Source organism: Dreissena polymorpha, chromosome 12 (genome assembly GCF_020536995.1).
Source record: "Dreissena polymorpha isolate Duluth1 chromosome 12, UMN_Dpol_1.0, whole genome shotgun sequence".
In the NCBI taxonomy this organism is placed as follows: domain Eukaryota; kingdom Metazoa; phylum Mollusca; class Bivalvia; order Myida; family Dreissenidae; genus Dreissena; species Dreissena polymorpha.
Genome location: NC_068366.1, coordinates 5,414,393 through 5,442,189, shown reverse-complemented (window position 1 = coordinate 5,442,189; position 27,797 = coordinate 5,414,393). Strand labels below are relative to the sequence as shown.

Sequence of the window (27,797 nt, the reverse complement as noted above, 5' to 3'; positions counted from 1 at the left end):
TATTAAAATAAAGTTATATTGGAAAAATGTTATGCATGCCAATTTAAACAAGATAGTTTAGGTACGAACTTGTTTATGATCGCGGTATATGATATAGTTTACGAGTCATTAGTCCCTCCATTGTTGAAGGGAGCGAGATATTTAGTTCGTTTAATGAATCACCCAATTCGAACTTTGTATACCATTATATTATAGTAGTACATACTGAAAGAAGTATGTTAACTCCTATAAGCAATATGCCTTGTAACCGACGATGCATGTAAAAATATGTATATTCTTGCTGATATGTTTTGTCATTCTAAATGAAAATATGAAGTATAAACCACATATCTTTACAATTAACTGAGTTATAACCACAACGCAATAATAATTGGACGTGTTTACCTCGAATGGTATGTTTCATTCATGTCCTCAAAAATTCAATTACGTGTAAGAGCATTAACCATTAGTCCTGTAGATCCCTTAGGAGTGGCGACAACTTTTTGGGTTCATTAATGCGTTCGTTGAACTCGAGTTTGTGGATTAAATAACAACATCGGCGCAAATCGTATGATAATGAACATCAATGCTGCTTGTACATAGTAACCTTTGTGCTCTCAGAAAAGAATAAATGATAGTATATAACATTATTGATTACTTTCACTAGTTGTTAAATAGTAATAATGCAGTGTCAGACAAACATGTATGTATTGTTTGCTTTTTTATCACAGTAACTGGTACCATAATAATAATGTTTGAAAAATAATATTCCATTGCGTTAATTATTATACCTATAATAATCTTTAATTCGTTGTATTTTGGTGGAATACTTGAGACTTCTGAAGCGCCAAAACTATGTTTGTGTATTCACGTTGTTATTTTCTGAATGAGCATTGTAATTAAATGTTTTTATAGTTGTTTTTTTTTCAAATTAATATAACAATATGCACTGATTGGTTTGCTTTATTGCACACATGTTCCTTACATTTGGTTGTACTCTTATGAAAATCAATAAATACAGATATACGACAAATTAAGATAAACTGCAGTAGGTGTTTCGCGTATGCACAATAAACGGCTTTTTCTTGATTAACCCACGGTCTACTTATGAAAATAGTTTGCTAGATAAATGTTATTGAAATCAATGATTTCACACAAAACAGGAAATATATGTCTATTAATATTTGTTATAAAGTAGTGATTGAGGTAATATTGTTTTGGCGTGCAATATCCCATAATAACATTGTTTAATAATGTATAAAGCTTTAACAGAGCCTTGTATACCGTTGGGTGTTTTGACAAGTAATGTTCCAAACATCAATTGTGTGCTTGCCAGCAGTTGTATTTCACACAATATGACACAGTTTTAAATGCATTTTACATTGCACAATATTAAGACAGCATACAAACAAATTATTTTAAATTTATTAAATACATCGTTGATGCTCCAATTGTGTTGATGGTCTGCGAAATGGGAATCAAAATGTCCATAAAGAAAACCCACAAGGAAAATCCAATTCCCAACAAACTTTTCTACTGAACACATTATTTAATTGTCTTCATCTCTTTCCGATATTAAGGTTTTCTTGATAGCGTCAGGGTTTGCCTTATGGAAACATAACCATAACGATTATTTAGATCTACATTAGAAATTAATGTTACTTATTGCACACACATGTTCCGTTTTGGAAAAAAACACACAGTAGATGCATGCCGTATATGAACACAGATTAAATCATATTTGTACAAAACTGGAATTCGAGGTTGGGCATATCAAACAGGCGCACTCTGTCTTCAAACAATGCCATTTTAAAATTCTAACATTATAAAATGTGTTCTAAATTAGAAACACTTTTTTTTCTAAATTAAGATGTGTTTCGTATATATTGCCGCTAGGAATAGAGAAATGGGCTATAGCTTCCCCCCGTTCATATATGCGAAAGAAAGGTGTAATATGTGTAGTACATTAGATAATGAATTTCAATTTAGCTAAGATCGCAGTATAGGTCAAGCGAGACACCGACCTAGCAAGCAAACATTTATTGAATAAATTACAACTGACAATTAAAGGTTGCTCAACAAACAATGTTGTTACATATAAACATTGTTTTAGCAAGGGCTAACATACCTTGATTCCATGTTTATCTCCGCATGTTTTAAACGGTAGCTTAAAAGTTACTTTGAAAATTATATTTTTAGCATTGCTTCGAGTGCATAATTATCTTTTACATGAAGGTTTAAATCAGAGAATCGTTCCTGATAAAATACATGTCTCCCACGACAATATGGTTGAAATGTACGTAAGAATCGGTAATACATTAAATTACAGCTATAATGCACAATGTTCCTGCATATTCGTAACAGCTACACGTTTATATTGCATATATAAGCACATATAACATGAAGTTTACACAATATTGGTTATTGATTGAGTATGTGGTCTATTCAGGGTTTATGAAATCCTTTTTGATTTGCATCAAACTTCATTGTTTCTAAACGTTTTTGCGATTATATATATTCAGAAACCGTGTTTGAATGCCAGTTTGATTAAATATCGTTATGTTCAAGAGCCGTAGGCCTGCGTCTATTTTCATTTTGTATAGATTGCAAGCATGACCTAATTATTATGATATTATTACATACATTGGATATAATTGACCTGTATTAAATTATAGTTCAATGTATAGTTTTCAGTGAGATCGCGTAATATATCTATTTACTATTAAATTTGTTCGTATGATAATAACCACATGTTCATACGTGATGAAAACTAGTATTTAATATAAAGAAGTATCCAACCCAACTTATTAGATAATGAATTGGATAACATTGGGTAAGATCAAAGTAGTATAATGTTCGTAATATACCTGATGTTTACATAATAATTAAGACATATAGTTGCAATGTGTTAGCTTCGTAACAATTTGAAGACATTATTCATATTATATGTATATAATATCATACAAAAGTAAAATATGGAAATCGATAATGTATGTGTTGTTTGCAATAGAACGAATTATTACTCTATATACTTTCAAAACAATTCGTTCTTTGTCCGTATGGACATCCTTCTGGATGTTTTGTTTAAAAAAGCAAATTTGTAAACTTTCTGAACAATATTAATATGTATGTAATCAATTTCAACGATTGTATATTCATCGTTGGACAATAGACACTAAGGATTCAACGTCCGCATTTAATAATGATACTCAAGTTTCTATAAGATAAAAAAACAAGCCTAACAAAAAAAAACATAAGCATACATTATTTAATAGCAAATGAGTATATCAACATAATAAAATACAAAATAATAAAGTCAATATACTGTTAACAAATGCGCATATTAAATGGGCCGTCAAGCAGATTTTGGCATGTATTGAAGCTTGTCATTAAATGCTTTAAATGCTTTATATTGATAAATTTAAACATTTGAACTAAAAATCTCCAGTAAAAAAAAACAACAAGAATACAATTTATTAAAGGAAATAAGTAACCCTCAACAGCGCTCGAACCACTGACCCCTGGATTGCTGGTGACCTGGAGTAAAAAGCCTTCCGCCTAAACCACTCGACCATTTACGCTCATATTCAGATCGGCGTTTTGGTTAGCTATATAAGCAGTCCTCGTAGTTTCCCAAATTATCGATTAGCGTCGATACGACGCTTTATCTGTTGGACGGCCCCTTTAAACTTGTATTATGTTTACGAAATGAGTCTTTATAATTTATACAATCACAAATGCGGCCCTAAGGATAGTTGCATATACATACATAGGCTCACCGATCGTGTTTTAATTGTTTTTTGCAATTACACATGTCAAAACATTTAAAATGCATGTATAAATAATACATAATCATATTATAACCATAAATCAACTTTTATGAACAAACATTTTCACTATCAAATATATATATTTACAAGGTATTCAACTCGAAATCGCCCAAAAACGGGATTGCATCGCTTTGAACAGTCTTTGCTTCATCAATTGTGCAGCGATTTTCATGAACCCGGTCTTATTCAACGCGGAAATGAATTTTCTTTTTGAAAATGTATATATCTGTTTATATTTTTAAACAAGCTGGGTCAAAATTTAAAAACACGACACACAATTCGCTTGACCTACTTGATACCGATCAGACAGGATTCATGAATGAAAATGAAATCACTCGTGTGTTTAAAATGTCAGTTAGTTAAAATGTAAGTAAACAAATGTTTCAAACGGCAGTGGACAGTTGTTTGGACATTATGCAACGGCAAGCACGGTAAGAATGTTTTTCATACTTTTTTTTGAATTATGGTATCGAGGTCCTTTGCAGAGAAAATGCCTTTTACTCCGTGAAGATTTCAGTCTTAGATACTGTCTGTTCGATGTTATGTGGGTCACGCGAGTTGTGTATCGTGTTATTTCTTAGAAGTTGACCCCAGTATTTGTAAAATATATTGCAAGACATGTACATTTTCAGAAAGAAATTTATTTATGCGTTGAATAAGACCATGCTCTTGAAAAACTCTGCAAAATTGATGAAGTAATGGTTATTCAAAGCAATTCACCCTGTTTTCGGGTGATTTCGAGTTGAATACCTTGTTTTATATATATTATATATATATATATATATATATATATATATAATATATATATATATATATATATATATATATATATTTGATAGTGAATGTTTGTTCTCAGAGAAATTGATTTTTAGTTATAATATGATTATTTATCATTCCAAATGATGTTTTCACTAGTTAATATCATAACACACGCTAACCACCTGTGATATGACTTGATAATCAAATACATTGAACCGTAAACATGTCTATAAGGCAAGCATTTTGTTTAAAATATGTGTTTAAATTGTTAAATATTTGACGCACTTGAAGAATCTAATGACATAAGATTAACAAGGTGACGGCATTGTATATTCGATATATATTGCATGCATTATACATGTAGTAGTTTGGGACAGTTATGAAATAATTGACAACTTTCTCAACCATATAAAACATAGAACAACATATCTGCTTATTTAATTGTAAAATCATATTGACGCAGCCTGGTTATAAGATAGTGTCGTTGTACAGAGGAACACACACTGACGTGTCCAAACGTTTATTTCTTAAATAATAAAGAGCTCTAATAATACATAACTAATAAGCGATATAACAGATCAGATGTTTAACACGTATCTGTAGCCATAAATCATTCAGCGTTATTGTGTGGCAAATTGGAAAGTGTCTAAACATACGTGATGATTCAAGTGAATTACCATGGGCCTTATATAAAACACATATAAATACATTTTTCTAGTATGCATTACACGTTTTTGAACACGTCTGTTTAGTTCAAAATAAACACATTTGAAATGGTATGGGTTAAAATCATAAATTTCAGAATGCGTCATTTGATATGTTCGTTTGTCGCTGTTAGATTACAATTCAAATGTATAATTATATGGATTCGTAAGAAGGTTTCATATACCTAATATGAAGTATGAGCCATATGGGGTGGTGCGGTGGTCGAGTGGTAACACTCTGGTGTACCATTCCAGAGGTCCCCGATTCAAATCCCGGCCGGGGCACTGGACATTTCAGAAATGCTTCAAGTGTTTCCCACCCAACTGGAGTTGTACTGGTATAAAACCAAGGTAATTCTCGCGTGTATCGGTGCTATACACTTAGCACGTAACAGAACCAAGGTATCTATTCGCAAAGAGCTAGGGTATCGCACCCGGATCTCTTGTATCCCAATACTTTCTCTTTCTGCTTGCTGTCTCTTCAGCAAAACCAAAGGACCCCATTGGAAATAAGTGCTTGCACTTGCATGGGTTTTCCTTTACCGCAAGGTCAAAATAAATACACACTATAGTCTTGAAATAAGAAAACATCAGTTGCTAAGCGACAGTTCTTTTTTTGCAAGAAGGCCCTAATTTATTGACAGGAAACAGAGGTATCATGTTTAAAAACTGCAATCGATCACCGCTAAAGGTACGCCAATAACGCCCACAATAGGACATCGTCTTTGACATCGTCATAAGCGTCGGCGTCAAAGCCACGTCGGCGTCAACGCCACGTCGGCCTCAACGCTACATCGGCAAAAAAGCGATGTTAAAGTGTTTCCGCTAATTGCACAGGAATGGCTTAAGGGATCTCATTCGCAAATTTAACAAATTAGTCCTACAGTAATATAACTCATTAGATTAAGAGTTGAAAAAAGCTAGTCCAGCATTTTTCAAAATTAAGGGCAATATGCAACTTAGGCACTCGTATATTTTGTATTTAAGCTTGTTGTAAGGTATAGCTTAAGAGATTCCATTTTAAGTTTAAGTTTGTTTTCTCTTTTACAGCTGACTCCATTAACGAAGTTTGCGTCACTCTGTTACAACATTCATTATAATTAAGGATCATTATATACTAAACAATTGTACGTAAAAGCTGTATACACAGGTACGAATTCGCTAAGGTTGTGTTTTGTGAAGCATTTAAAAAATATTAGTTATTCAGCGTGACAAAAACTGTTTCATTTCATTGAGAATATGTGCTTTATTACTTTAAAGGTCGTTAACACCTTTTAATTATTTAGGATTATTGTGTAACAAATGCCATAATGTTTTACAGTTTTCTGAGACAGTATTAAGTCAGGAGAATGACTGCTATTGACAAGTGTGATGCGATGAAATGGCCGAATTTACTAAGCTGTAAGGTAAATTAAACATTTGCTGTGTAATGAAACGACATTTGAATTACGTAAGATCGCTGAAGGACGTGTTTAATTCGAAGTTAATGACGCTTTATGTAATACCTTGTTTTTGTGTAAATCCACCTTCGTACATTATAGCAAACTATATGCAAACTATGGCAATTACCAGGCTTACAATGATCTAGATTTTAAAATATGATTGATATAAGATTTTAGCTGTCAAAGACGTGCGGTGCTTTAGATAAAGATGTCATTTTTTTTAGAAAATATCGGATGATTTGAATACAAAATAGCGAATAGTTCGCAATTTTCGAACTCAAAAACATTACCGGAAATGCGAACATGATCTTTCCGTTACGTAACATTGATTTTATTAAAAATAACAAGTCGGTAGTAAACATCCTATAATTAATATTGCAAAATTTGTTAATGACGTTTATTCGGGTTTGGAAAATAAAAAATGAAAGCAACCACAAACAAATCTTGTTTAGTTTACACATGTTCCCTACATGTTGTGCGAATTTATATATGAATTGTGTACTTGAAAGGGCGTATGTTCAGCTTTTTTGTTGGAACGCAAATGGACTACATACTCTTCAGTAGTGGTGTCTTTTACAAAAGGAACTAAATACTGTTAGACGATCTAATGTTTACTCGCACATTTTTACGCAACATTTGGAGAATAACAGGCAACCTTTTTCTCCAAAACAAACACAATAGTCGCGCGACGTACGATCGCATGAACGTGTTTGGTAATATGATTCGTACAGATGACGAGATCCAGATTGTTTTTATTACACCACTGGTGAATAAGCACCAACTGGATGCGAGGAAAACATGTTTATTTGAAATAAATACCATTACACGTGGCCATTTATAAAGTTAGATCTTTTTTGGCACTGTTGTTTGACAATGTTTTTCTTTGTTTTACTGACCAAACAACTTTGACCTTCATTCTTTTAAGTAAGTCCATTCAAATCATTTTATTGACTTAATTCAAGTATTAGTATTCTTATCTTAAAATTGATAAAACAGCCTCAACGTAAAAAAAGGACAAAACAATGAACTAAATAAATATAGAAATCATTTTTGTCGTTATATCCTAATATTCTTCAGAAAAACTATGTTTAAACATCATTTTCACCTAAATCGTACATACAAAAGGAACCAATAAGCTTTTTGACAGCGTGGAATGAAGACAATACTGCTTAAAGCGAGGTTTATAAATTAAATTGTCGACGTTTTCATTTACATCTCAATTGAAATATCCATCACAAATATTCATCACAAAACGCGCAAAGTAGACTGATTAAGACAGACAGTTACGACAGTATCTCGTTATTTTGTACACGGATTATCAGATGGACATATATTTGTGAACTAAAACGCTTACAACCTACGTTTAATACATGTGTGTAAAATACAATTATTTAGACGTTTAACGTTATTATGTATATTAACAACTAAAACGATATTTAAGTATAACTCACATAAAACCGTGTAAATATGTTTGTCTTATACAGTATGTTCTTATTTTGAATCACTTACTAATGAAATTAGACAAGCCAATAACGTTCCGCATATTCGTACAACTGTATTCGAACATATCTCTTATCAATAATTAAACCTGTTTTGCAGGTCCATCACATTTCAATATATAGTATATAGTAATTTTAATTGTATTGTGGCCTTATTGGTCCAAATAAAAAAGAAGGTGGGCAACACACTTCATTTGTTACGAAACGTATTTTAAACAATTGATAAATAACCAGCGTCATGCGAAAATGGGTATTGAGCCAAATGCGAGCAGCATACCTAAATACCAGTCAGGAACTGCCCTGCCCACTCATGGTAAATGGGGTTTACTGTATTTGCTTTAAAATCCGTCCTTAATTAGTATGTGCTGTCAGAACCAGCTGATCAGTTGCGAGACTGCCCGTCTAAACTGAATTGTTGGTTAGAAGAGTCTTCATGTAAACGAATAATTCCATGAAGGCGGTAAGTGTCATCCATGATAAGTCTGTTTGGACGAAATTTTAAGCAAATGCAGTAAGCCCCTTGTTCAAAGAAAATCGCGTTCATGTGCATTAAAGAAAAGTATAATACGGGCAAATGCGTATATCCGTCTTTCATACACGACAATTATTTAACGGTTGAATTATTTAAGAGGGTTATTTTGTCTTTTATAAAATTATGTCAATACTCTACAAATCAAGATTAATTCTTGGATATTATTTATTATTTGGATATAATGATGAGTTATCTCAGGAATACTTAAGATGGGCTACGGTCTGTACGTGTTTGATGCAAACAAACCACAAATTACCTAAAAATATGAAATCATTTTCTGTTCAGGTTTTCACAACGATCATTGAATACACACATACGCTATTATATTGAAAGTATTGTGGCACACGTAGTACGCGAAGTTGATTTCACCATTTCAGGTGTGTTTATATTTCAATAGTAATGGGTCAATTATAGGTATATGTGTTCATAAAACGACCGAATATACTTTACTCACCAACTTCTAATACAATGCCAGTAACTACATGTTTTATTCATTTGTGATCTTTCTATTCATGTTTTATGCGGTATTTAATTGATTACGTTCAAAACATAAATTGCATCCAAGTGATAATACGATTGATTCCTGGTATTACAAAAGTAACTGAATACTTTATAGCCTTATAATGAAAAAACAACTGCAGTTAAAATCAACATAGATTCAAGTTTACGGTATGTATATTTTTTTTACGGAATTTTCTCAGTTTGGAATTTAATAATGTACTAAACTACTGAGTTTGTTTTTTTGTTATTGTATTGCAATACCTATACAGGCAAATTGCTGTACTGCCAAAACTTACCCAGTGTCAAACGGCCACTTTTTGATATGCACAATGAAGAGGTAGAATCGGTTATATATCTTAAACGGTTTCTTGCTGACCTTATACGGAGTAAAACAATGTCAGTACATTAATTTTGCGCTCTCGCACACTATTTAGTCCATAACCATCAACAAATTGTGCGGGGTCAAGAACCAACGCGTTACGAATTGAGTACTCTTCATTCTCCAATATCCACCTAATATCAGAACAGTTTATTATTCGGTTTTATATATGATATATTTATATTTATAGTATATAATTTGAAAAAGGTGCTACGTCACTTAATTGTGCTTATCTTTTACGAAAGATAACCGCTTAATATGGTAAATCATTCAGTTAGCATGTGACATGACTGAGCCAATATAAAACGAGTACTCTGTACGAGGTTAACTTCTACTTATTATCAAGTATTCTATTGATCTAAACCGTTTTTGAAACAATGTACAGTTCGTTTATCTCTGGTGAATTTAAACCATTGATTAATCTAAACGGAATATAATTGGACTGCAATAACATGTTCTTCACTTTAAATTAATTGTCCAATGCTATGTTATTAAACCGTGTTTATATTGGTGGGTATTATGATTCATTATGGGCTTATTACGGGGTTCTGTTATTGTTTGCATTTAATATTAAATAACGTCGATCTAACTTTATTTTGTGTTAATAGTAAATGTTTTCCTACTTACAAAGGCTTGTCTTAATAAAAACTGAGGATGGTATAAATAGTTATGCCCTGACATTCTTTCTGGAGTTGCAGTTTTTCTATTGTTCTCACTATCCATTTCCTACATTGTGATGTTATCTGGCATTAACAAAACTACTGTAACGGCTGACTTGTATTGTCCCAGGATGATGCGGATTTCATGTAATATGTCAATATGTGAATATTGTTATGATAAAACTATGTTAGGATGTAATGTTTATGTTACAGATTTTGTATATACGTTTGCCGTGGCCTTTTTAACCTATGATATATATTATTATTTTAATCGACTCGTTTAATCACAATACCATGTTCTGTCGTTGATTATTGACTTGAGATGTCAGAGATTCTGATTTAGAAGCTTACCACTATTATCTTTGTTAATTTTACTCTGGAAAGACGGAAACAATTAGAAACAATTCTAATTGATAACTCAGAATACTGTTTGCGATCAGTTGCATACCACTACCTGGTAACTTGACTTCAATAGCAGAACTACCATGCATTTTTGAGTTAGAACAATTAAGTTATTGCCCATGTAAGTATCTATTCAAAAAGCTTAAATGGCGTTATTTGTATATTTGTATACAGTAATCGAGTTTATCAAACATGTGTTCCAATTCATTTATTATAAAATGTAATCCATAATGTATACTAGTATAAATTTATGACATGTTTCAAGTGGTTTGTAGGCGTCAGCAAAGCTAGTTATACTGTGCACGCTACTTGAACGATTTCTATTCTGACTGCGCAGTGTTTACTTTGATTTCCGGAACCCGACTCTCACTACACGATGTATGCATGTCAATGGTCGGATCAAATCAGTGGTAAATTAAAACAGTTACAGGAAATATTACGGCAGGTGATTATACACACGCGATAGAGCTTAATCATATTCAGAAGATTCCACGAACTGCACATAGTAATTCAATTATAATCAAGAAAACTAGTTTGGAATGGGTGCATTTAGTTCATTGTTAGTTTACCTCTGAGTGGTATAAACTTAAACTGATATATTCATTACCCATATAATTGAGGTATTTAAAATTTGTATACACCGAAATATGAATACCTACTACAAATTTTAAGAATAAAGCAAACTTCGAGTAAATTACATCGTATTTATTACATATGTATTTATATTAAAACTTTAATCTGTACGTAAGTTGCAAATTATTCAATACAAACCACCCGATGATCAATTAAATAGGCACACGTTTAAATTGAATCTCCTCTGTGTGTTCTCTTCTAGTTTTAAATCACACAACTAGCAAACGATGTTTTTTACGATCATGTACGCATTCGCAGCACCATATTGTTCGTTCGATTTTAATAAATGAATTCGTCACATGCTACCAGTTGACCAGTGCGTTGCCAGTGTAATACTAAACTTTCAAAAGCGCGTAAGGTCGCTCGATCAATCTAGTTGTGGTGTTGAATATTATATTTCACGTCGTCCTCAATGCTGATACTAACGCCTTAATAGGAACGCTCAGAACTCCATCGGTACGATAGCGTTCTACACCGTTCATGTGGACTTCTCAAATGTTATTGCTTTCAACTCCTTCGTCCTTAGTGTTATATGCACAGCGCTAATACCAGTGTTACCGGTCTAGACCTGCACCTAGGCAAGCAGTATGACCGACTTGATGGCGTGAATCAGCCTTGATAATGATTAATTGTTATATCTGATGCGTTAGTGATATTATTTTTGGTTTTTATGGGAAGAAAGCCGATGGACTTGCATTTAATTTTAAAATAGAGAATAATAGTTTAGTGTTGATTATAGATCAGGTTTATCATGCGATGCTTAGAAAACAAAAAGCACGAGCCTTGGCGTGTGCTTTTTCGCTTTCATCAGAATATCGTTCTGTTACAAAGAGTCGTGCGTTATTAATTACAATTTTGTTCATATAGAAATGCAAATCTTAAAGTTTTATAACATCAATATAACATTTAGTTGTTATATACAAGGAACTACATTTGTTTACAACGTTGCCTAACAACGTTGCACGTGCCGTTGATTATAGCAAACTTTAAAAAACGGGGCTTTAATCAACCGAATTCGCTGTAAAAGTGGGATAAATATAGAATATTATGTGAGTTTGGGATAAATATAAAGTTTATCATGCGAGGCTTAGAACCGATGTAGCGCGAGGCTTGCCGAGCGCTATCATGGTTCGTGCCGAGCATGATAAACTTGATTTTTTTCCCAAACTCACATAATATTCCATTTTTCCTATTATTTCCTCCATATTTTCAATTAATAATTGTAAAATATCGCATTTTTGACGATTTTATTTTTCTGTTGTTGACAAAACAGATTCTCCAATTTTCGGAAAAACCCAAATCTGATCTAAAAATAGCGACAGTATAAAGCTAATGTTTATACGATCGTTGTTATACTATCGATTTTCATCTGGTAATAGGATAAAAACGTTTTATGTATACCTAGTACTTATTATGTATACCTAGTACAAACATATTTTCCATGTGTATTTTTATCATAAGCATGTTAATCGTTACTTTATTGTTACGAAAAGCCTAACTATCAGAACAGTAAACGCTTTATTAAGATTTATTTATTTGTTTTAAATGAACATTATGAAGGTAATACATAACGCAACATTGTAATTAATAGAGTATTGCAACTGCAATTTAAACGCTGAGTGTACCATTCAAACTGTTAGAAATTGTCTTATATACGGTAAGTCGCAAGTTGCTTCAACCAATTACTTTCTTAAAGGTCACAGCAACACATATCAAATAGATTTGTATTGGCTAGGTTGCACTTAACAAGATATTTATTTGTAGCTATGATTCTCTGGATGTCTTTATATTGAAAATTTCTTAGTGTGCTATCAGTAGTTGATTTACATGGCATGACGAATATTTGTTTCCCATTCAATTCATTTTCTCCAAGAAGGTTTTTCCATTTAGTTTAAGCTTTAGAGATTTCGGCAGGATTTTTAATCTGAAGTGTGTAAAATATTTTGTTTGTTTTATTTTGTTTTGCAATTATGTTTTCTACGAAAGTTTTTTGAGTACATGGTGTGTTATTTGTATTGGTAAGAGCTTTAATATTTAAGGGTATACTTTTGATCAATGTGTGGTACATCAGAAAATTACTTGTAGGTATTCGGAATATGTAGCATAAGTTATCAAAGGTATAGAAGTCGTTTATTCTGTAGTAGTACAATTGATCTACATATTTTATGTTTCGTTCGAACCAACTTTTATAGAAAAACGTTTTATTATAAGTAGTTATGTCTTTATTGTTCCATAAAATGATTTTACTGTTTATTTTGGTTTCTAAATTCTGAGTTACTTTACACCATGCCAACAGAACATTCGATAGAAATATGTGTTTGGTTGAAATTTCGTCTAAGATATTGTTGTCGATGTAACATTCACAAAGTAAGGAGTCACCATATGTTTTAAGGATTTTCGGATAGAATAATTTCCGTTTACTCGTATTGGTGTTATCTAAATATCTTTTGGCCCAACAGCATTTGATTGCATTCATGAATGAATCTATATCTGTTAGTCTGATACCTCCATATTCTACTGCTTGAACTAATTTAGTTCGCTTAATTTTATCAGGTTTACCGTCCCATATGAAATTAAATATTTCTGATTTTATATATTCAATAATATCATTTGGTGAGTTTGGGAGAACTGTTAGTTTATAAATTAATTTAGGGAGTGCACACGTTTTCAACACTGTGTTTTGTCCGATAAGTGTAAGTTTACGATGCTGCCATGATTTTGAACAATTTTTGAATTTTTGATATTTAGGCAATATGTCTTAAGAATTGTTTCATTGTCATTGTTTTGAAGGTTATTCCTAACATAACGTAGTTGCTTTATCTGATGTCCAGCTGAATTTCATTTATTTTTTAAGATGAATATTACTTTGTTTAAATTTACCTACTCGTATCACAGTGCATTTACTTTTGTTTAGTTTAAGACCAGATGCTGTTCCAAAAGGGGTTAGCGATTCTATAAGATTATCGAATGAGTAACTACTGTCATTTAAGAAATAAGTTGCATCGTCAGCAAATAGGGACTGTTTAATTTCTTCGTCGGGTTCTAGCGATATTCCCTTTATATATGTGTTTGACGGATATAGTGAGATAGATACTCGATGCATATATTTAAAAGCGAGGATGAAAGTGGACATCCTTGTCTTACCCCTCGTTCGATGTTAAAACTGTTTGAGAAAAAGCCATTGTTAATAACTATACTGTTAATATCGGTGTAAAATAGTGTAACCCATTTAATGACACCTTCACCGAAATTCATATTTTCTAAGCAAGAGAACATAAACGAATGGTCTAGTGAATCGAAAGCCTTTTCGAAGTCTGCAAATAAAATGAGGTCATACTTGTTTGGTTGGCTGAACTAATTTATGCATTCTTGGATAAGACGAACGTTTTCACCAATGTAACGTCCTTTTATGCAACCAGATTGTGATCTTGAGATGATTGATGGTAATATTTTTTTTCTTCTTTTTGATATACATTTAGTTGCAATTTTATAATCATTGTTTAGTAAACTAATCGGGCGCCAGTTTGATAAGGATTCTAAGTTTTTTGCCAGGTTTTAGAATTAGTGATATAATACCTTGTTTTTGAAGCGTAGTTAAGTTTTCGTTGTTAAATGAATAGTTAAGTGAATTAATAAGATGTGTTTTTATATCATTCCAGAATATTTTATAAAATTCGATTGTGATGCCATCAGATCCTTGACTTTTGTTATTTTGTATTTCGTTAAGTGCTAATCCACGTTCATATTCATTAAGTAATCCGTCGTCTTTCCTCTTGATTTAGTGCATGATGTGTATTTTTAAAAAGGGTTTTATTTTGAATATGTTTTCGTTCATAGAGGTTATCGAAAAATAAACGTTGTTATTCTAGTATTTGAGTTCTGTTTGTTTTATCTTCCCCATTGACTACTAATTTGTGTACAGTTTTTTGTTCACTTCTACGTTTTTCGATGTTTGCGAAATATTTTGTTTTTTTTTCATTGTGTTCAACATGCTGTGCACGTGCTCGTAGTATTATTCCATTGGAATGTGTATGATACATTCATTCTAATACTTGTTTTTAATGTTATTTCGTTTTCAATGGCGTTAGTGTCGTTTGTGTTTATTTCATGTAATTGTTTTTAAGTGTTTCAATGAAGTTGATGGTTTCAGTTTCAAATATGTGTGTTTCTTTTTGTTTAAATGATGTATATCTAATAGTTGTGTAACGTATATTTCCTTTAATTACTTCCCATAAGGTGTTTGGAATCGCATCTTTATTATTTGGAACAGTATTGAATGTATATTGTTTTATTTGCGTTTGATATTGTGTATCAAATAAGATGCTGTTATTAATTTTAAAGTATCCTGCTTGTATTGTGTGCAGTTTAAGTTCAACTAGAGAGTGGTCAGTCATGAATCCTGGTTTTATGTTGCATGTGTCAATGATGCTGCAAAGAGACTTAGATATTAGAACATAGTCTAATCTACACAATATTGTTCGGTTTGTGTTTGAGTGCCAGGTGAATTTGCTTTCATTTGGATTTACTGTACGCCAGATGTCTATCATATTGTAGTTTTCAATTATGCTATTTAAAATGTTTCTATTTTTAGGATGAGTATCAAGGTTTCCCTTCTTTTTATCTAATAATGGGTTAAGAGCAGTATTGAAATCACCACCGACTATAATATTTTTATCTTGGTTATTAATTATGAAGGATTGTAATGTTTCGTAAAATGTGGAATCGTCAATGTTAACGTTGATTAATGTTTGTTGTGTTTCATGTATTTTGATAGCTTTACTTGCTTGTCTGCCCATTATTGTTTCGTTAAAGTTTTCGACTGTAATCCCTGTAATATTTTTTATCAGAAAGGCAATTCCTTGTTTATTTGAATGTGTCCACTGCGATAGATATCTCCGTCCCATTCATATTTTAAGGTTTGTGCTACAGTATGTGTCAAGTGACTTTCTTGTAATAGGCATATACTTTTTTTCATTTAACCATTTGAAGATCTTTACGCGTTTATCATCAACTGTTTAGCCCTTATACATTCAAAGTACATAATTTAATTATTTAAAGAGGTAGAGGGTGATGTGCATGATAATTAGTGTGTGCTTGTCCAGTAGTTTCTATTTAAAAATATTTCCAGTTGTTTTCTATTTTAAGACATAAGATGTCTACATATACAAACAACAATAGAAAACAAAACAATAGGGATACAAAAAGATGAATATTCCATAGGAATGAAGAAGTAAAAGGAAATAATCACGAAAGTGAGAAGAAAAAACAATAAACAACTGGTCCCCAATAGAGACATAAAAATACCATATAAATCCTGCGAGATTATAAGGAATGAAAATACAATTTTAATTGAAAAAAATCGCTTGAAGTACGCAAATTAATTACTTTGTTTTCCGTAACAGTATTTCAATGCATTTAAATTGTAAAACAATAGTAACTATACCTAACTAATGTATAATATGTATATGTACATACAAATGAAGTAGGAAATAAATCATATGTAAGGTATGCACTGAAACTATTTAGGTATGTAATTACGCAGGAAAGTGAGTGCGGTATGCTTACATGAAGGTAGGTATGTTAACGGGAAGCTAGGTATGTTAACACGAAGATAGTTCTGTTAACAGGGATGTGGGTACATAATATTACAGGAGGCGGGTACATGTTATCATTACATATTGTGAAAAATATTGCTATTTGTTTAAGTGAATGCAAACACTTGAAAAAATGATCTTACTAAAATAATGTTCATCAATGTTTTATGTACAAGTCGGTGTAAAGAACACTTTTCACATTTTTTTAGTGTTAATTCTGTTTTGGTGATCGGAGAACAGTAGATGCAGCTTTCTTGGCGTATGTAGTGGTCTTTTTCTTCATACAAAAGTTTCCGTTGATTCTATTTTGAAATAAATCTGGCAATATTAAATATTCACAGTCGTCTACGGTCTGCAATTAGGTCCATTTTCCCTTTCAATTGTTTTGAAAAAGTTATAGAAAATAAATATTGAAAATGCAGTTATATGTATAATTGTGTACAATACATATTCACACAAATGCTGTATGGTGCGCATGCTTTTGTCCATGAACATATATCTGCATCTTTGCAACATATACGTGCGAACAACGCAATTCACAAAAATACCATATCTCTTTCTTAATAGGATGTCCGCTTGTGTTGATCAATTCACAACCTTGCCAACTACGAACGCCTTATTGATATTGAGAAAAAGCGCCCCTCCCGAGAAACCTATCAGATAAATAGTCGAGGCTTTTGTACGTATGTAATTGCATTGCCAAATAAATAAGCGAAACACACCAAGTAGGGTAACCAATCCCAATGTTTCTTGCGAATTTAGTATATGATCATTCAATTGTTAAGATGTTTTGTTAATTTATTGTCAATCAAATTACGACAATAAATGTAAAACAATATTTATGAAAGGATAACATGTGTTTTTGTTATGTACTGTATATAAACATATGTATAGCTTTGACTTAGCACGATTAAACGATATTTTGAACTGACTTCTAATGCTGCTTGTACACAGTAACCTTTGTGCTCTCAGAAAAGTATAGATGATAGTATATAATATAACTGACTACTTTCACTAATCGTTAAATAGTAATAATGCAGATGCAATACATACATGTGTTGTTACCTTTTTATCAAAGTTACATGTATCAAGGTAATGATGTCCCACAAATAATATTCCGTTAAGTTAATTATTTATTCTAATACCTTAATTTGTATTCGCTTTGTTTTGTTGAAATACTTGAGACTTCAGCAGCGCCCATATTATTTTTGTTCACTCACTTGTTTTTTGTTTTTTTTGAAGTAACATTGTATTGAATGTTTTGATCCTCTTTTTAAACATTTATATAACGATATGCATTGATTGGTTTGTTTGTCTCCACACATTGTCCTAACAGTCGTGTGTTCTTTTATAAAACTCAAATAATACAGATTCACGAAAAATGAATAGATTGTACAATCATTGTTTGTTTTTTTTACGTATGCACAATTACGACTTTAACATAATAAAACCACGGTGTACAAGTGAAACAACTCTCTTTGATAAATCTGATTAAAACAAACGAATCCACACAAAATTTGAAATGTATGCCTACTAATACTTGTTAAAAAAATAGTGATTAAGGTTTAAATTGTTTTGATGTGTTACATCCCTTAATTACATTGTTTAATAATGTATAAGGCTTTGAAAATACCCATTGTAACCGTTGGCTGTCATGATATGACATGTTCAACATCAATTGTGTGCTTGCCAGCAGTTGTATTTCACACAATATGACACAGTTTTAAATGCATTTTACATGCACAATGTAAAGACAGCATCCATACAAATTATTTATAATTTATTTAAAAAATCGTACATGCTCCAATTTTGTTGACCTTCGGCTAACTTGGTATTACAAACTCCTCTCATATTTAATTTCTACATGAACTAAATTCATATGGAACGCATAATTCCCTAACACACAATGCTACTGAACTTGTTATTTTATTGTCTTTATCTCTTTTCCGAAATTTAGGTTTACTTGATAGCCTCGGGGATCGATGTTTGCCTAATGCTAGTCGAAACAATAACCATAACGATTATTCTGATATGCATCAAAATCAATGTTTCTTGTTGCGCAAACATGTTCTGTTTTGGAAAAGAACGTAGAATTATGCCGTATATGCCGTATATCAACACAGAAAAAACCTAGTCGCCGTGTATATCTCTACATGTTTTTAACGGCATTTTTCTTTAAAAATTGTATTTTAAAGGATTGTTTCAAGTGGCATTATTATCTTTTCAATGAAGGTTATATTACAGAATCTTTCCTGATAAGACATGTCTTCTACGACAATAAAGCTGGAATGTAAGTTAAGAATAGTTTAAATTGCAGCTAATATGTCACAATGTACCGGTATATTTATAATAGCTGCTCTTTCATTTTGCATATATATCATGAAGTTACGACTATCTTGGTTATTGATTTCGTATCGGGCCTGCATATGGTTTATGAAATCCTTGTTAATTAACATCAATACGTGTTCATGTTTTTTTATCTACAGAAACCGTGTTTAAATGCCAGTTTGATTACATATTGTTATGTGACAAGAACCTTTGGCCTGCGTATATTTTAATTTTGTATAGGTTGCAATCAAGGGCTAATTCTTATGCCTCTATTACATACATTGGCTATAATTGACAAGTATTAAAGTAGAGCTTTCAGTGAGATAACATACTATATCTATTTTTCTATTAAATGTGTTAATATGATTATAAAACAAGTTCATAAGTGATTTAAATTGGTATCTAACCCATCTTCCTAGATAATGAATTTCGTCAGTATGTGTAAGAACAAAGTATTATATTTTTTTGTAATATACCTGATATTTAACATATAATTTTCGCAACATATAGTTGGAATGCTTTTAGCTTCGAAAAAAAATGAAGATATTACTCATATTGAATCATCGGTAACGTATGTATTGTTGCAATAAAACGAATTATTTCTTTGTATAATAATAAACTTTATATTGTCAAAACAAATTACGCCGCATATATTGTCCGTATGGGCATCATAGATTAAGCCTTCTGGATGGTTTATTTAAAAAACGGAAAATGTGTAAAATTGTCTGAATAATATTTATATGTATTTAATCAATTCCAACGATTAAATATGCATCGTTGAACATAGACAGTAGGGTTTCAAAGTCTGCATTTAATTATGATACTTACGATATTCTATCAGATAATAAACCAAGACCAAGAACAACAAAAAACATCAACACAATTTATTAAATAGCAAAGTAGGATATAACAATTATTTAAGACAAAATAATAAAAGTCAATTAACAAATGCGCATATTCAACTTGTATCATGTTCACGAAATTAATCTATATAATTTATACAAAAACACATGCGTCCTAATGATACTTCCATATCCATACATAGGCTCACCGATCGTGTTTTACTTGTATTTGCATTACACATGTACTAATGCATGTAAACTGCTCAATGTTCAAATTGTGTACAAAAACTAGCTTCAATCATTGATTACTGTTACAATTAGTACCGTATTGTTTGTTAACTTTTATGCAACAATTTATATTGAGTTAATTAATAAATAAATGTATTAGATGGTATGCATACCTAGAAATCGTTTTTTTTTTGTTTAATTATAATATTCCTTAACACCGATAATGTTTTATAAATAAAGACGCATGTTTGAGATAAACAATTTAATCATATTTTGTCCAAACATTTAAAATGCATGTACACACATGTTTTAGATAAAAAATGAGGACCAATAGACAGGTTTCATACACCTAATAGTCTTGAAATAAGAAAACGCTAGTTGCTAAGCGACCGTTCATTCTTTCAAGAAAGCCAACATGTATTGAAGGGAAACAGAGATATTTTTTTTCAACTGCAATCGATTGTCGCTAAGTACGCCAATTACGTGAACAACTTTCACATAGGACATCATCTTTGACATATAATATCGTCATTGTCTGCTATGTATTTGAACGTATTGGTCATCAATAAAATGCTATTTTATCGTACCATATCATAATAAATATTTAATTATTCATTATAGGTTTAATACGGGGTTCAGCTGTCCTTATGATTTGTATAAAGCATGTAAGAGCGTCGTTCTATCTTCACTTGTTTTAAATAGTTAATGTTTTTCCCTTACTTATATAGATTGTTTTCACTTTCCATAACCAAACAAATGAGGATGGAATAAACAAGTCTACCCTGACATTTTTTTTGGAGCTTCAGTTTTTCTATAGTACCCCGTATCCACCTCCTACGTAACGATGTAATCTGAAATACAAACTTGCTGCGGCTGACATTCATTGTCTCGGAATAATGTAAAGTTCATGTCATGTGTCAAGATGTGAAGATTGTTTTGAAAAAACTATGTTGTCGGAATATTGTCCTAAAGATTATTTTTTATATACGTTAACAGTAGCTATGTTAACGCTGTTATTATATGTACTATTTTACTATTTTAATCGACTCTTTTAATCACCACACCATGTTCTGTCGTTGATTATTGATTCGAAATACCAAACGATGTTTGCACTAATTATAAAGGTTAGTATAGTATAATTATATATGACAAACCCTCCATGACTTAAATTGATATGATATTCAAATAAGTCCTAACAATTCCTAAAACTGTTATGCCATGTTTGTGTGTCAGAAATGTGTCATGTCAGAAACGCCAAGAGCGCTGTTTTGTATGAAATGACGTTTCAATTCAATGAGTAACATTCCGTGTTATGCTGATTAGTTTGTGCTGATCATAGCTCCATTGTTTGCGTATGTCAATGAACATAAATTATAACTTATGGATGACACAGCGATTAAAAAAAACGCAAGGTACCCATAGTTGATTTTATGTACCACATTAAATTGTATTTGTGTTATTTCTTGATAAAAAATGACCTATTATTATGTCTGGAATAAAACACTTTATCTGGTCTTAAAACGTCGATCACATTACACTATGAACACAATATATTGCCCATAGTATCAGCCACACAATGTACAAACTGACAGTAAAGCGTAAACTTGGTAAGCTGTGGTTGCATCAGGATTGGCACAATTCATATTTGAAGATCGGCAGTAAATAAACATATTTAACATGACTGATCACTTATAAGCAACCTTCTACAATCACATAACACATGCATCACACAATGGAGACCGTCTCATTGGCCATAATTTATTGCATCGACAATCACTATGATATGCACTATTCTTCTCAATTGTTATTTCTTCTTTGCAAACTTGATATTTGTGAAGATAACACAACAATTTATTAATCAGTATATTATCAACATAAAAATATTTTTGTTTCGTTCAGAATTCACTCTGAAACCTCCAGATATGCACAAAAGACAGAACATATCTAGTGTTCTAAGTTAAAACATTAATATAAAGTATGTTTTTTAATTATCTGATCAGACACGTATTTTGTGACGTCACGAACGTGTTCAAACGAGGATTAACTAAGCTAGTTAAACGCTTATCTCTTCAACTTAACATTACTGCTTCATCAAGAGCGTACACTGGTTTTCATCCTGTAACATAATATATTTTTCTTTAAATACATAAGTCCGTCTTCTTTTTTACAAAGCAGCCCCATAACTTTGCATGGGATAATCGTTTGTTAAATTACAGGAAAATACAGTATAAATGATAAACACAAATAGGGTAAGAATGCATTTTGTAATTCACATGATACCTGATACTAATGAGCATTTGTTTTGGTGTTCGCACTTAGTCGTTTTGCTCGATCTGTATATTTGGCTGTAACACATGTCTCATCAGATGCAGCCTAAGACAACAATTTACCGCTTAATATTGTCAACTTCATCATTAACACAACCATTTATATGTACATCTTCAACTTTCAATTCTGACAAGAATAGAAACAATAAGTGTTATACTCATTAACATCATCAAATATAATTGATAACATTACTGACCCATTTTAATTGTGTTGTCACTACAAATGGAAATGTAATTGCTTACATCCATAGAGGGATTGCACATAAATTTGCTAAAGAATTTATACAACACTTTTCAGTTCACAGCGTGTCTGCTGTAAACTGATCAACTGTTATACAATACTCTTTAATTACATCAAGTGAAAATTGAATAGAAAGAAGAATACATACACAAAAATTTCCCAACGAAATGTCATTACTGCCAATACAGGAAAGTTCATCAACAAAATATTAAATGAGAAGTTTGTTACATTATGAAACCTTTCGCGTGAAAATATCGTCTTAAATTTCCCTTTTGACAGCCTAAACGACTCCTACACACACCATGATTAATTTTACATTAAATTCCATCCACAAAGACAATTTTGATATTAGTTGAAAAAAACAACTTCAAACTAACAAACACCTACCTTACGCAAAAACATGAATACTATACGAAAATTGACAATTGCCATCTCCGCGCTACTGTATTCATTGTATATAAACTGAGGTTAATTAAATTATAAACAATCAAAAACAAAAACACACAATTATAATTACCCGCGCTTAACAATCTTGCTGTATGTTCTACCTGAAAATAAAACTATAATAACTGGCTAAAAAATACTTTGCAAAGTACGCGAAACGGTAGTCACAACTTAACGTTTTTTTTCGGAAACGACGTCAGAGACAAATGGGTCAGAGTCTCATAACCAGCCACATATGTAGAAGTTGAAGTCTGCCCTCAATAATATTGATATACTCTATTATTTGTTAGGTAACAGTTGTGTTTGCACTAATAAATACGCTTTTGCCAAGATGATTTAAAAAGAGCTCACCACCTAATTACGCGCCCAAAATGAGTTTTTATTTTGTTTGCGGCTATGTAACTCCTGTAACAAGCATATATCGTTGTCATTTTCTTTGAACCATTGAAATACATGGCTGCCACTTGTTGATGATGATACATCGTTAGTGGTAAAGCTACATAGCTTAAAATATATATTTTGTATATGTATATTGATTATATATGACTCATGTCATTTTGATATGTTTCTCTTAGAACCAAAATTTGCGTCGATACACATAACATTAAACTGTTAAACTGTATGTTAAAGGTTTGTTAAAAGCACGGTATTATAACTTGATTGCAAAGACAAAAAAACATATTAATGGAGATATTTTGCATATGGCAAACATCTTATGAATGTAACTTTCAAATCCATATCATATAAGTACGATGAAATACGGCCATTATAACACACATACAGTACATACTTGCATAAACGTAGTAAACATCTATTTAATAATGACCTTTGCACGGAATTTCATAATGAAGCTCATAACTCAAAACCAAGCTCATACGTGGTGGGTATAAAGGCTAAACATACAAAGCGACTGTGTATGTGTTCAAAATGTATAGCTGTTTGTGTCCGCAGTTCTTTTCAGAAAATTGACGTGCATGGCTTAGTAATGTCATAATTGTGTATGTAGCGTCCAGTTGCTTGTATATGTAAGGGTGCTTTTGCAGCGTTTACAGTGGCTGTGCAGAACTGCTCGGGAGTGGCATTCTATGTCACACCTTGCGTATAAAAATGATGATTAAACTCCCGGCAGCAGCTGTGTGCCCATTCTGGGTGTGTGATTGTCATTGACAAGCTAGCGGATCCTCTCCTTTTCCACCTCTAGTCAAACATTAAAAATATATACAACAAGATCAAGGATTGGCTGTCATACATAAGAATGTTTAACACGCAGGACTGATGCACATCGTTTTTTTGTTTTTAGTCAGCATGCTGTTGTTCCAATCGCTTTATGACCTGGCGAGGTCTGTTAAGTCCTTGCCGATCCCTTGGTGTATCTCTGCTTTTCAGTGAAAGGTCGTCGGTACCGGCTGAACACCTCTAATTCATAGTTGTTGATGGTGATCTGATAGGGTTCGGACCAGGTGATGAACCATCACTCGTGATTTCTTCAGGCTGATTGGCATGCTGAACTAATCACATGCCTTTGCAAATAGATCAGTTTCTGAAGTTCAGTTTAGGTTTGGGTGACCAGAGAAGCGTCATCTGAAAACAGCATTTCCCTGACCATCACCTCCCGTAATTTGTTATTTGCCTTCAGTCGAGCTTTTTGTAACAGGCTGCCGTCTGACCGAGGGCGAAGATAGACACCCTCAGTGTACTTTTGAATTTTGTTAATCTTGTTGTAAAGATAGAAACCATTCATTTCTATATTATTTTATGTTAACTATCGGGCCTCATTTGTATAGAACTTTACATTTTTGTCAAGTTATGTAAGCTTTTAGATTTTTTTGTATGGTGGTTATAATAGGGGTTTTAATCAAGTTTTTTGTTAGCCACATTATTCAGAGTGGTAGAAGATACAGTTTAAGCCAAAACACGATTAAATACGTTTAGTTTTAAGAAATTTCGATCTTCATATTGTTGTAAATTGTTATGTTTTGTAAAGGTAGACTTACGGGCCTCATTGTATTACGCTTTTAGTCGTACGATTTCGGGTGATGTGTACATGATCGATTTATGTCGAATTATATTGGTCAGTTGAAGAAAAGTTGTTCAGTTTGAGTTCGGGGAGAGCATGTTCCTCGATTTTTCGGTAAACGCTGCTGGGCGGTTACACGTATAAATTGACAGACTATTTGAAATACAAGGGCAGTTATAGCTTTGATACTAGAGCACTAGCTGGGACGTAAGTGTGTCCATAGCATACGGCATTTGGGTAAGTTATTTCATTTTCAATTACATTTTTGATACTTATTTTTGCTAGGTGAAATCATTGTTATTTTATTTAAATATTGCAATGTATTATTATAGGAATAAAGTAGATTGTTGTTTACATTTTGTTTTGCATTTTTACAAGTAAACGTTGAAGTTGAACTTGTGTTTCAATGTTGTTAAATAGTTGTCAAAAACGGAAACTTGCATAAACTGTGTAGTTGTTTGCTTGTGTACATTATCCTATGTACTCGAGGCTTGTATAATAATTACTTTGTTTATGTCTTTATATCATTTATTTCGTGTAGATGCTTTATGCATCAATTGATTTAACAAACCATTAGAGTTTGATTTAATTCAATATTACACATTAACGGTGTAGTATTATATGTAACATTTAGATGTTAGTTGGTGAATTAAGTATTATGTGTACAACTGTTTGGCACTTAGTGCATTAACTATATGCATTCTAGCGAATAGCAATATTTTATAAGAAACTTTCGCATTTATGAAAGTAAAAAAGATTGTGATACATTGTATGACATTGTACAATATATATTTATATTGTATGACTGTAAGACAGTCGTTAATGGAAAAGTATTTACTAATGTCATTTATTTTAGCCGTTTCAATGGGTAGTCGTTTGGCATGGTAGACGTCAGGTCGTCAACGCACCGTAATTGTAACGCCAGTGCTACATGAGCATCTGCAAGTCTACAGGGCGTCATACTCGTTGACATTACCGACGACACCTCGTTATAAGGCGTACTACGGGGAACCGTTCGCACCGGTATACGACCGGTCACGTAAACGTCATCAGTTCGTTCTACTTCCGGGCAAAGTCTGCTCGGCGTTTGACAACGTTCTACTTCCGGGCATAGTCTGTTCGGTGTTTGACAGTATACTACTGCCGGGCTTGATACAGCTTGGATATCGCAGTTTTCTTCCGGGCATAGTCTGCTCGGGTATGTACAGTCTACTTCCGGGCTTGATACAGCTCAGGTATCTACAGTCTACTTTGGGGTTTAATATAGCTCGGGTTATCTGCATTCTACTTTCGGGTTTGATACAGCTCGAAGTTTGCTACTCCGCAGAGCACTACAAATGGTGCTTAGTTCCGGTTCTGGTCATTGACGGCCGGACATAGGTTCAGGTCGCACCACTACATATAAAATATTCAGTTGAACTACGTTAACTGGCCATTAACTTTGATACTTTGTTGGTTTATTTCTTTTGATAGTCATATCATATTGTAAATAGATTATTTTAATGTTGTAAATAAATTTATTTATTGTTCTTGTGTAATTGTATCTGGTTCCTGAGGGGTTATTGCGTTGTGTTAGCACAGCTTCTGCAATCCTGACTGTTACACTTGTGCGGCATCTTACCAGGATATCGTGACAATGCTCTGAATGCTTCAAACATGATGCTATACGTCTGAATCGCTGAATTCAAGGGCGCGGTGTTTCTCTTGTTTCATAACATAAGGTTGTTGCTTCGATTTCATCATACCGATAAGTAGTTAAATGGTATATTATTACTGAAATGTGCTTTAATGTGTTTGACGAAAAGTTATGAGATTGAGCGCTCTTAAAAACCGGTTTAAACCCCAAGTGCTTTGCATTGACCGTTCCAAAGCGATAACCCCATGTTTATTATTCTATGTGTGTATGTTGTTTCGTATTGTGCTTTTTCTTACTGTTTTGGCAATAGATCATGTGCCTTAAATTAAGGACCAACACATTGTATATTATGAGAAAGCAATACGGCTCCAGCAGCTGGAGATTCACTTCTGTACATGTTATGAAGATATGAAATTATGTGTGTATACTTAATGTTTTGTTGGAATCTCTTGTAAAATGTGAGTTAGTTTTTTAAAGTCCATTAACGTAATAAAAAACTCCACAGGCTTGAATTACATTGTCTCTTTTAAATGCGTTGCTTACTGTTTTCATTGGAAAATTAAGTTACTGTTTATCGATGTTTGAGTACTGTGCCTAGTTCATGTGTGTATTGTATTTTGGCAACGTGATGCGGCCTTTCATGAATCATGTTAGACTTGTATTGTAAAAGTCAATAGCCCTAAGTTGTGGGCATTTGAATTAAATACAAAAGTCGACATTGGAAAAAAATGTATTTCTTAAACTGTTTTTTGTGTATCGTTTTTCATGCATCAATCAAATTTATCAATCAAAATCAAGACTCAGCTGATTCGCGGCATTAT

The 27,797-nt window shown here is 32.4% G+C and overlaps 1 long non-coding RNA gene and 1 pseudogene across 1 annotated transcript; one reads left to right on the top strand and one right to left on the bottom strand.

Moving 5' to 3' along the window:
- LOC127853837 (CUE domain-containing protein 2-B-like) overlaps positions 1 to 25,064 on the bottom strand; it is a 48,406-nt pseudogene extending 23,342 nt beyond the window's left edge.
- Positions 25,065 to 25,529: 465 nt separating this feature from the next.
- Positions 25,530 to 27,488, top strand: LOC127854056 (uncharacterized). The gene is made up of 2 exons (XR_008036897.1): positions 25,530 to 25,577; positions 26,197 to 27,488. It is a non-coding gene; the product is annotated as an uncharacterized LOC127854056 (long non-coding RNA).
- The last annotated feature ends 309 nt before the right edge of the window (positions 27,489 to 27,797 follow it).